Below are 9,759 nucleotides of genomic sequence, written 5' to 3'. Positions count from 1 at the left end.
CTCTTGTTGGGGAGGGAAGGCTTGTGAGTTGTATCTAGAAAGCAGTGAGGTTGCGGGTGGTCAGATTTTGAGGTAAGGTGAGAGTAAAGAATAGTAAATAGACGTAGCATGTGAGCAAGTAGAGTTAATCACTACAGTAATAGAATTCAGGAACCTGTAAAGTGGGCTAAGCCTGGAGAGATGTGTTGTGAAGTATTTACAGTGCTATAGAAAGCAACAAACAAACAAACAAACACAAAAAAAAAGGGCAAGAGAAGTGAGGAAAAAGCAATAAGTATGGGGTGAAATGAAGAGGGACTAAAACAGGAAAAAAGAAAGGAGAGGAGAGGAACAGAGTACTGAAAGATACAGCAACAATAAAATTAAAAAATATATACGATTACTGAAAAAAGTTTAAAAAAAAAAGTAAAAAAACAAAACCAAAAAAACCCAACAACAAAAACTCCTTCCTTGTTGGTTTCAAACTGTCCAATCCGGGTTTTCTGGTTTCTGTGGGACCCCTCTGTGGACTGGGTTGTAGGCCCAGGCACACACCAGCCCACCAGCCAGGCTACCAGACTGGGGTGCTGGCGCCCGACCACCTGACAGGCTGCCTTGGTACCACGGGATCTGGTACTGTCCTGTGGCTGGGTGAGAAGCAAGTCAAGCTGCCTTCACAGAACACCTCAGTCCACTTACCAGTAAAAACTTCTCCAGAAAGCGTGCCTCTCAGCCCAGCCCAATCCCCAACCTGACTGGTTAGGACAATGCTCCTCTCAAATTTCCTGGGCTGGCAGGCTGGTGGGCTGGTGACCACAGAGATCGCAACTGAACACGGCCCCCTCTCCTTGCCACCCTCCCTGCACACCTAGGCAGACAGGTCTCTGCCACCCAGCCCCGCCTAGATGATGAGGGAGGGAGCCAGCTCTTCCAGGGACCCCGCAGCCGGCCCAATCCTCCACTGGGTGCTGGGCTCCCTATGAGTCCTCCGTGGCACTGGCCACAGACGGAAGCCTCTACACCCCTAACACAGCGGCAGCAGCGGCTCTGAGGCGTTTTGGGCTTGCCCAGGGCAGCCGGTCCTGCCACTGCCGCTTTTGTCTTTACTCACAGTTGCTGGGCTCCCACTGAGTCCTCTGTGGCAGACGCCCCGACCCTGGCCATAGACAGAAGCCTCTGGGACCTGGAAGCCGTGGAAGCAGCAGCTCCGAGGTCTTTACGCGCCAGCCAATGGCTGCTGGTCCCGCTGCTGCTGCTTTTGACTTTACTCTGGGGTGCCTGGCTCCCGAGGGCAGCCGGCCCTGCCACTGCCGCTTTTGTCTTTACTCACAGGTGCTGGGGTCCCGATGAGTCCTCTGTGTCAGACGCCTCTGTCGCCCCTGTCGCTGGGCGCAGGGGGAAGCCTCTGGGCCCCGACCTCTGAGGCAGCCAAGGCTCCAAGGTCTTTATGTGCCCGCCAATGGCTGCCGTCCCGCCGCCACCGCCACCGCTGCCGCTGCCCTTGACTTTTCTCAGGGTTGCTGGGCTCCAGATGAGTTCTCCGTGGCAGACGCCCTTGTCGCTGGGCACAGACGGAAGCGAGGTTGAGCCTTTAAGATAAAATTTGGAACCCCTTTGTGACAGTGTACAGTCTATCCTATAAATTATTTAAGCTGCTTCTTAATTCTTAGAAGGGGAAAGGATAGAATTCTTTTGAGACTTTTAGCTTAATTAGTACCTCATCCTTAGATATAAGATAGCCCATGTATTTTACTTGGGGTTATCAGAATTAAAGCTTGTCCTTTGACTGCATATGTCATTTTATAGCTAGATGTTGTAATAGTTAAATAGTATGGTTTAAGGAGTCTAGTAATGTTCTAGAATATAGAAGTAAATCATCTACATATTGGATTAGAGTGAAATCTCTGGAAAAAAATCAACATTATTTAAATCAGCTTTTAGTATCTGTAAGAAATAGGTGGGACTCTTTATATATCCTTGGGGCATCGCAGTCCAAGCCAATTGGCAATCTTTTTAGGTGAAAGCATAGAGATATGGACTATCTTTTTCTATAACTATTCTGAAAAAGAAATCATGTAAATCTACTACTAAAAAAATATTGGTAGTCTACAGTAATGGCTGATAAGAGGGTATGTAGATTTAGGATCAAAGGATATTTGGGAATAATTATTTTATTTATAGCTCTGAGATCTGGTACATATCTTTATCGTTTTAAATTAAGTTTTTTTACTATAGGGATAGGAGAATTACCCAGAATTTTAAGCCCCATTTTAAGTAATCTTGTACAGGCTTAATTCCAGATGGCACAGTAAGTCTTAAAATATTGGTGTATGTTAGCTAGAGACAAAATATTGTCAGTATTCTTATTATGATGGAAGCAAATAACATGATCCTCCCAATATCTGTACTTGGAAGAGCTCAGAACTCAATAGAAATGTCCAGCAACAAATGTTCAGTCTCAAGATTAGTTTCCTCTTGTGGGGGTCCCTTTAATATTACTATCTTCTCTATTGGTTCAGCATCTGATTCATTTAGATCTAAGTATATTTCACCATTCTAAAAAAAGGACATATGAACATCATGGGTTTCAAGAAAGTCTGGCCCTATCAGATGAATTGGGGCAGATTTGACTAGCAAAAATATGTGTTGCCCTGTAATATTCCCAGTTGAAGAGATGTAGGTTCCGATGTAAAAATGGACATGGGAGGAGATCTGACTCAGGGTGGTGAACACACAATACAATATGAGCTCTATCCAGAAGGTATCCAGCCATGTAATATGAAAAATAGAGACATTTATCGAAGAAGATATAAGATACAAGAAACATTGTATATAGAACAGTGATGCCTCGGTATTCTTCAAAGTAGGCACCTTAAGACCTCACACAGTTCTCCCAATGGGCATCAGCTGACCTACCATCATATTTTCCTGATTCTCATCAATGGGTTAAAATCTCTTTCCATTCAAAGGTGATTTAAATTTTTGGAAAATCCAGAAATTGCACAGCACCAAATCTGGGATGTAGTGGGCCTGAGTCATCTAGATGATTTGATGTTTCATCAAAAAACTCTGCATGAGAGGTGGTGCATGAGTGGGTATGTTGTTATGATGAAGCTGCCAATCACCAGTTGCCTATATCTTGGCTTTTTGAATCATCTGAATAGTTTCCTTGGAGGAATGTTCAAGCTTAATGCAAAATTTGATGCAGATTCGTTGCTGTACCTGCTCAGTCATTTTGAATGTGGTGGCCACACAGTACACGTGCTCACTTAATGGCATCTACTGCCCCCCTGACTAGTACAGTGAAGTTGTCATTGCTCATGCATGTGCATTGCAGTCCACTCTCCTTGGCTGCCAGGTTACATCAATGTTGGGCAAACCATTCTCATTATATTAACAATGGCTGGACGTTTTCTGGACAAGCCTTATATTCAAGTGATGTGTTATAAAATTGCACACCTGAACCTATATAGTTTTATTAACCAATGTTACACCAATAAGTTCAATTACAAATAGTCATGGAAATGTAGTACAGCATAAAGAATATAGTCAATTTAATAATACAAACTATATATGGCACCTGGTGGATATGAGACATATTCAGGGGTCACTCTATAAATATATGTCTGAACACTATGCAGTGTGCCTGAAACTGATACCAAATAATGTTGAATATCAACTGTAACTGATAAATAAAAAGTTTTGTTAAAGCATAATTAATTAATTAATTTAAAAATTTACATGATTGATTAGATATCTCTACCATTTGTATAGAAGTTTTACTGTGAAAGAGAGAAAGAGAGCGAGTGAGCACAACTTATTTGGTTAGGATTAAGAACAGATAAACTAGCTCAAGTATCTATATCCTTAAGAGGCTAAGTATTTTCCCTTTTATGGTAATTATAATTTCTTTGATAATATTGGTAAAGAAAAGGAGAAATGCCCTCTAGTAATCCTTGAAGCACCCTATGTTTGCTATTGTCTCCTTTCTTTTTCTACTCATTTCAGTGTTCTTCAATCATTTTTTAAGATGACCAAGCCTTTTACAGTAAAATCAGTTGCTCCTTTCTCCCCACTAAAAAGACCTAGTAGAAAGTCTAACCTGATTGCTTATTTTCTGGAGCTAAAAATTTATAATTTTAGTAGCTTTATCTTTTTTCCTTCTTTTGAATAATTTTAAATAATTCATCAGCCAAAGTTGCTACTCTATCAGCTTGTGTGGTTGGCCAGTTTAATGCATGTTGCTTAATCAGTTACAAGCTCCTTATCTAATCCTTCAAGAAATGCTGAATTGAGCATTAGTAGATCATTTTGATGATCCTCAAAACTGTCTGAAGACAATCCTGAATATTGTTTGAAAGCTTTTTTTCAAAATGTTCAAAGAAAGCAAGTTTTGTTTAACCTGTTTTTATTGACATTGCTGGATTTTTATTCAATCTATTTCCTTGGGGAAAAAGGATCCTAGGTATGTTTGATGAAGCCAGTGGCCTAATTTCCTGCATTTTTCCTTGTCTGCTTCTTAATATTTTAAAAAATTATAAAAGTTCCAGTCAATATGGTAAAATAAGTAAATTCCGTGCTCACCTCTTCCCCTGACCACATAGAAATTACAACTAAATTGACCTAGATGCCCGTCAGTAAATGAATGGATCAAAAAACTATGGTACATGTACACAATGGAATTTTATGCTGCAGAAAGAAAGAAGGAGCTCCTACCTTTTGCAACATCATGGATGGAACTGGAAAGCATTATGCTGAGTGAAATAAGCTAGGTGTTGAAGGACAAATACCATATGATCTCACCTTTAACAGGAATATAAACAACAAAACAAACAAGCAAGCAAAATATAACCAAAGACACTGAAATAGAGAACAGGCTGACAGTGACCAAGCGGGAGAGGGGAGAGAATTTCAGGGGAAATAGGGGAGGGACTTAGAGTAACATATATAAAGGATACATGGACAACAACTGAGAAAGGTAGAAATGGGAGGGAGGGGGGAGCATGTGGGGTGGGAGGGCATGGGAGTAATAGAAAACTGTACTTGAAAAATAATTAAATAAAAAATTGGAAAAAATACAAAAAACAAACAATTAACCTGGAGAACCATGTAAAAACTAGTGGAACAAAAATCCTGTAACTAAGGCTATGAAGAAGAATGTCAAGATTGGTAGGAAGGGCAGAGGTGGAAACAGGCTGGCTCTGCACTACATGTGGCAGTTGAGAATCGGGAGAGATACCACACCTACAGAGTTCCCCAGAAAAATGTGGGTATCCAGCCCCACACTGGACTGCCTAACCTTGAGCATTAGTGCTGAGAAGAGGCTCCCCCACAAAATTTGGCTGTAAAAATCAGCAGGGATTCTGTTATTGGAGTGATATGGTAGGTTGCTAGAACCCAGGTGCTCTCTTAAAAGGCCTGAACACAGTTTCATCAGTTCAACAGCATGGCAGAGTGACAGTGGCTCAGGAGGTACCAAAGGCATAAAGGGGAAACTTAGTTGTGTGACTTCAGGACAAGACCTGGAGGTACAACTGCCACTGACCCTATGTGGAGCCATTTTCTCACAAAGCTGTCAGATAGGGGCCATCTTTTCTGTGTTGAGCCCTGCTCCCACATCGCCAAATCTGAATTTGCACTAGCCTATTGAACTCCACTTGCTCCACCCTGATGATTCCCTGAGAACCCGTAAGAGAAAAACTGAAAAAAATATAATCAAGTCAAACCAAAATATAAAGAAAGGGGTAGGCTATTTTTTAAAAGTATTCTTCCATTTTTTCCTCCTTTTGTAGCCCATTGTGGAACTAGTTTTTCCTGGCTTGCCTAGGTGACAGCTGACCTCAGTCACTCCTGATCTGAACCCAGCACCACAGCATCCTGCCAGACTGAGCAAATGAGTAAAGCTCGACTAGCTGGAGAGTTTTCAGTTCATGTTAGTACCAGGTTAGCTACTTTTTGCAATTATTATAGTTCTCCCTGCCAAAGAATCGCCTATTTTGAAAATATGAAGTTTGGCCGACTTATTCCCCAAAAGAAATAAAGGACATATTTACTTGTGTTTGTGTGATTTTTTTTCCCTCCTCTGGGGCCTGAAATAAAAGCAAGTGGCCTGAAGGAAGTGTAATGAAGAGACTCTAGTAAGAAAAGTAAAAGTCAAAACCAATATTTTTAGATTTTAATATTATTTAGATCAAGAGAATTATAGATAAATGGATCAATTTGTAATAGCAAATTAACCAATGAACTATTACCATATGTTTAAATTTAAGAAAAACAGGCAAAAATGATGATAGCTCTTGAATTGGCCATAATACCAAGGAATAGGTTTAGAATCAGAGAATTGAATGTTTCCTTACATATTCTACATTCACTTCCATTTGGTAGACTTCAAAATTTACCTCTGCTTTAATGTGAATAAAATAATTAAATACAATCTCAAAGTATGTGATACACTTTACAAAAATTACTAATTTACAGATGTATTTGTGTAGACAAATTTATATTTGCTGAGACAAAATTGTTTTGTACCACAACTATCACTAATGGCAATATTTATTGTGTTCTCCATCACTCTGGCCAGAGCTAAGACCAGGATTATACTGAAGTGACAATTGTCAGCTAGCCATAAATTCAGAACTTCAGAGGTTTAGCTGATACGTAATAAATAGTTCCATATTTTATGACCTCTCAACTAATCATAGAGCTTTAAGATTTGCTCTTGTGAATACTAAATGAAAATTACTTTTTAATAAAAAAGCAGAATTTTTAGAATTATATTCTTAAAGATGGATCATTTGGCTCTTTGGTTTTATATTTGCTTCAATATGCAATGACATCAGAAGAATTTAACCTAGACATGAAACTTATAAACTCTTTTTATAGGTGGCTGCAACTTCAGAGGCCATTTGGACTAAATCCTATTTCAACCAGAATTCTGTTGTGATATTTCTGCCATGCCAGCCAGCTTCCCCTGAACACTCTTGTTAAGGAAGGGGCACTGAATCTCTCCTAGAAAAATCTCCTTTTTAAGCATATCTTTTGAAAAATATTTATTTATTTATTTATTTATTTATTATTTGCGTGTAGTTAACACACAATATTACATTAGTTTCAAATGTACAATATAGTGATTCAGCATTTATAGGCCTTATAGGCCACTTTGGTCACGACACTGAAAGTCTAGAAACCATCTGTAAGGTCTTATTTGAACAAAACCTAGCTCCTCTGCTGCTTCCTTCCCATTCTTTCATTCTTCAACAGTCTTTGGATATTTCAAGTCATTGCCCTTTGGCCCTAGCCTTTCCACCAATGTATCATTTTTCCAGCTTCGCTGTATTCAGCTGTTCATGTGTTCAGCTGTTTATGCCATGGGTCAGTTATCAGATCCCTTCTTCCCCACTGTGCCCCGAGGAGAGACCTCTGAGGGTGATGGCCTCCACATCTAGTCTGATTAATGAAAAGCAAAGTAGAATCATACCCTCCCATGTCTTCTGGAACTGAATTATGCTGTATGGACAACAACTATGACAACCTGAGAAAGGGTCAGGGTAGATGGTATGAATACAAGAGCTTGAAATAATTTCACCTTTCAACTTTGAGAAAGACGAGCTAATTTTCTCCACTCTCCCCCACTTCATCTCACATTTAGCACAACCCAGGCTGTGCCCCAGATCTTGGGGATTGTGTTTGCAGGTGCAGCTTTTATAGTAGCAGCAGGCCCCTCTTTACCCTTTGCTGAAACTCTCACCACCAGAACTTGAGCCTGTAGTATGTTTTGCTTGGTATTTTCAGTTGCTCCTACCCTTCCCTCACTAAGCACCTGAACCACTCTGCCTTCATTTCCTCAGGAAAAGGAGGACACAACAGAACACAGATAAGAGCTAATTGAATTCTTGGCTCTTATATTTAAAACACTTGGACTTGGCGGTAAGACTAATAATAGGCCCCAGGCTGGACTTCTTGAGTTTGGGAAAATGGATGACTTGGGGACAAGTGCATTTCCATACTGATAGGTTCCTATTCTGACCCTCATCCTTGGGCCACTGATAGTGGAGGCTGCAGGGTTACAAAGAAAGACCTGAAAAAGCTACTCAGAGTTCCTAGAGTCAAGTGGGAACAGAATAGAAGTTTGCCTGGTAGAACCAGGAAGAAGGCTGAAGAGTGCTATGAGAATGTTTTTCTGGAGCAAGGGAATATCTCCTGGGAACCTGATGATGGTACAAGTATAGCCCAGGGGCCAGAGGTGAAGGGTCCTGGTTAGGGCAGACTTAGGGGACCTTCCAAGACCAGTGATCAGAAAGGACCTGATCTCAGCAGGAGTGTCTTAGCAGGCCTGGTATGGAAGAACCAAAATGCTAAGCAATCCTTGGCAATCTCTCAACTCTGCTGTGGAGCTATGGGAAGAACTGAAGTTGCCACAGTGCATTCCCATCATTCTAGAATGAGGATATTCAATCGATGTCAGTTCACTCACAATATAGTGAGGTGGTTTTTTATACAGTTTAGTTTATAAACTCAGATTAGTGACCACTACATATTTAGTAACAATGTCTTTTGAGTCAAAAGGTCTCCCATATTTTGGGTAGGAGCAAGATGGAAAATATGATCATGCAAGTAAACAACATGCAGTAAATCAATTTCCAAATGGCTGTGTCTCATATTTCAGGATAAAAGCCAAGATAATGAGAGATGGAGAAAAAACACATAAGCTTTTTATTCATTAAAATATCTTATGGAGCATCTACTTTGCCAGGAAATATAGTGATGAAAAAATAGAAAAGTTTACTCACCAACACTTGCAGCACAATTTTATCTTTTCAGTATGTAACCAGATTCTTAGAAGGAAAGTCCACAAATACCACATGGTCAATAATGTTTCTCTTTCTTTTTACCATTGGCCTTTCCCTTGGATGGGCCCACACCTATCACTCTTAAGTAATAGGGTGAATCTTGAATTATACTTGACATTCTAGCAGGTTTTTTAAAAATGTTTTATTGTTTATGCTATGCAGTGTCTCATTTCCCCCCTTTCTTCTCATTCCACCCAGCCCCCTAACTTCTATAGTCAATCCCCACACCTTTGTCTATGTCCACAGGTCCTTCATGCATGTCCTTTGACTAATCCCTTCACCTTCTTTCAGTCAGTCTCCACTACCCTCTTCCCTCTTCCTGGTATCAGTCTATTCCATAACTCTATGCCTCTGGTTCTGTTTTGCTCTTTAGTTTATTTTGTTCATTAGATTCTTCTTATAAGTGAGATCATATGATATTTGTCTTTCACTGACTAACTTATTTCACTTAGCATAAGTCTCTCCAATTCCATCCAGGCTGTGTCAAAAGGCAGAAATTTCTTCTTTTTTCTCTGCTGCCTAGTATTCCTATGTGGAAATGTACCACAGTATTTATTTTATGCACTCATCTACTGATGGGCACTTAAGCTGCTTCCAAATCTTGGCTATTGTAAGTAATGCTGGTATGAATATAGTGGTGCATAAATTCTTTTCAGTTGGAGTTTCAGGATTCTTAGGGTATATTCCCAGCAGTGGAATCACTGGGGCAAAAGGAAGTTTCATTTTTAATGTTTTCTGGAAAGTCCATAGAGTTTTTTATAGTGTCTGCACCAGTCTGCCTTCCCAGCAGCAGTACATGAGGGTTCACATCCTCATCAGCATTTGTAGATTTATTAATGATGGCCATTTTGGCAGGTGTGAGGTGATTATCTAATTGTGGTTCTCATTTGCGTCTCTCTGATGGTTCATAATACTGAGCATCCTTTCATAT

The sequence above is a fragment of the Sturnira hondurensis genome, unplaced genomic scaffold, assembly GCF_014824575.4.
Source record: "Sturnira hondurensis isolate 20B ecotype Veracruz unplaced genomic scaffold, ASM1482457v3 Scaffold0001304, whole genome shotgun sequence".
NCBI classification, from domain to species: Eukaryota; Metazoa; Chordata; class Mammalia; order Chiroptera; family Phyllostomidae; genus Sturnira; species Sturnira hondurensis.
This window is presented reverse-complemented; position numbering follows the sequence as displayed.